Source organism: Silene latifolia, chromosome 7, assembly GCF_048544455.1.
Source record: "Silene latifolia isolate original U9 population chromosome 7, ASM4854445v1, whole genome shotgun sequence".
NCBI lineage: Eukaryota > Viridiplantae > Streptophyta > Magnoliopsida > Caryophyllales > Caryophyllaceae > Silene > Silene latifolia.
In genome coordinates this window covers 59,069,030-59,071,436 of record NC_133532.1, presented here as the reverse complement: position 1 = coordinate 59,071,436, position 2,407 = coordinate 59,069,030, and positions in this window count along the sequence as shown.

Genomic DNA, 2,407 nt, shown 5'->3' with positions numbered 1-2,407 from the left:
TAGGGCCGATACATCCCTTATCAAAAACTTTTGTTGAGTTCAACCCAAATTTCGAATAAATGTGTCCATGATCCAAATCCACATCAACTTGGGCACGGTAGGGCCGATTCATCCCTTATCAACATGAATTCGGTGGATTAACATTCATCACCCACTTCCCCTACGTAACAAGGTTTGTACCCGGTGGGGCCGAGCGCACTCCCTCGCGAAATAGGTTTTCATGGTTTCTACTATTTGGTAAGGCTAAGTCTCAATTGTTTATTTTAGCGAGAGGTCATGTCAATTTATTATCTATCACGTTTTAAGTGAACTAAAGCGGTGAACTACGATAATTATAATTGACACGGTCGATAAACTCGATAAAATGATAATGCATGTTTTAGTTATGGCGATTTAGCGATGCATGTGACATAAAATAAAATGCAAGCATAAAGATAAATAAATCCTAGTATGGCCTTTCCTAAAATAGAAAAACTATTTAACTATTTAACTATTACATATTCGGAAACCAACTCCATTGGTCCCTTGAACTTCGGTTGTGGCACGCATCTCGAGGTAACACCGTCTTTATGTATCGCCATTCTTGAAGAAATCCGTCTTTGGGAACTCCGGAATGAATAAAATTACATAATAAATTACATAATTTCCTATTATACATTTGTAACTAAAATAAAATAAATCTATTAAATTACAAAACGGTGATACGAGATCACAATAAAATTACAACCGAATCGATATTCCCCTATATTTCGGGCAATATCAATTAAAATCTAAGGCCATACTAAGTAAAAATACATAATTCAAAATTACATAAATTAAAATTATGACAATCATAAAGAAAAATACAGCATTATAATATGTATGAACGTGCTCAATTTTATGCTAAATCGCCTTTAATTAGCCAATATCGTATATTACTCGGTTTTTACGGATTTGCGTGATTTCAATATTTTATAATCACAAAAATACATAAACTCATATTTATGCATAAGTTAATTACCCTAACCTCTTAGGACTCAAAATTTAGTCTTCACTAATAATTTGACCATAATTAACCCATATTTACAAAATTGTTCATAAAAGGACCAAAAATTACAAAAATAAGCCATAAACTTCAAATAAATCACGAAATTTCAAATAAATTCAAAATTTGAAATTTAAATTCATGAACATTCTGGAAAAATACCATGACACTCATAATATTCAAAATCTTAGGTTAAAAATTTCGAAATTTTTCCGGAAAAACAATGTTGCGGTTTATCGATTTTTAATAAAATAATCATAAAAACATGGAAAACTTATTTTCATTAAATTTTCAATTTTAGATCTGAAAAATATAATAAAAAGCAACATTAGACGTTTTTCCTAAGTCATAGATTATGTTTTATTAATTTTTCACTAATAATGTCACTATTTATGCTATTTTTCTTCAAAAATCCATAAATCATGCAAAAAGACTTCTTTATAGCCAATTATTTTACACACATCTTGTAAAATTGCATGTGACAACATATTAATTTTCTATGACCAGATTCGAAATTTAACTCATATTAACCTATTTTTCACCTAAATCCGAATTTAATAATGAAAAATTCATTTTTCGAGCATAACAAGTCCAAAAATTATGAAAATTTACAGGTTATCTCAAAATAATATATGTGACAACATATCCAAAAATCAATGGAAAATTCGAAGTATAGCTAATTTTAGACCAAAAATGACATTTTTACTCATAAAATCACATTTAAATGCCATTATTGTATAATATGAACAATAAAAATCCGTAAAATTAACCAAAATATCCTAAAACATTTTAGGACCAGAAATATTAACATGCATGGATTAATTTCGTGATATCTCATAATAACACAAATTTTACAAGTTTTATTTGTTATTCTTATAACTCGGAAAAACTTTTAACCGATTTGCATGCAAACAACCGTGGCTCTGATACCGATTGAATGAAATGTAGATCTATATACACTAACATATTCATATATGTTTATAAATTAATTTGTCATAAAATTAATAAAGGTCTTATGCATGCAAACATTAATTAAAGAGATGGAAAAATCTATATCTCACCATGTGATTTTCGTATTTATGGGCACAAGTGAGTTCACCTACTCACTTGTTCTTGAGCTCTCCAAATGGAAGAACAAGGATTCAAAGGTAGAATCCCTCCCAAAAGCATATACCCAAGGAATACATCTTAATAAACCAATACTATTTAGATCTAGTTATAATATTAGTTTCACCATAAAAATGACACAAAATAAATTGTATTTTGGCTCTTGAAAATTTCGGTCAAGAGGTGATGTTTTTGTGAGATTTTATTTCTCTAGAATTATCATAAATTGTAGAGAGTTTTGGAGGATTTTCTTACACTAGAAAAAGATGGGAAGAA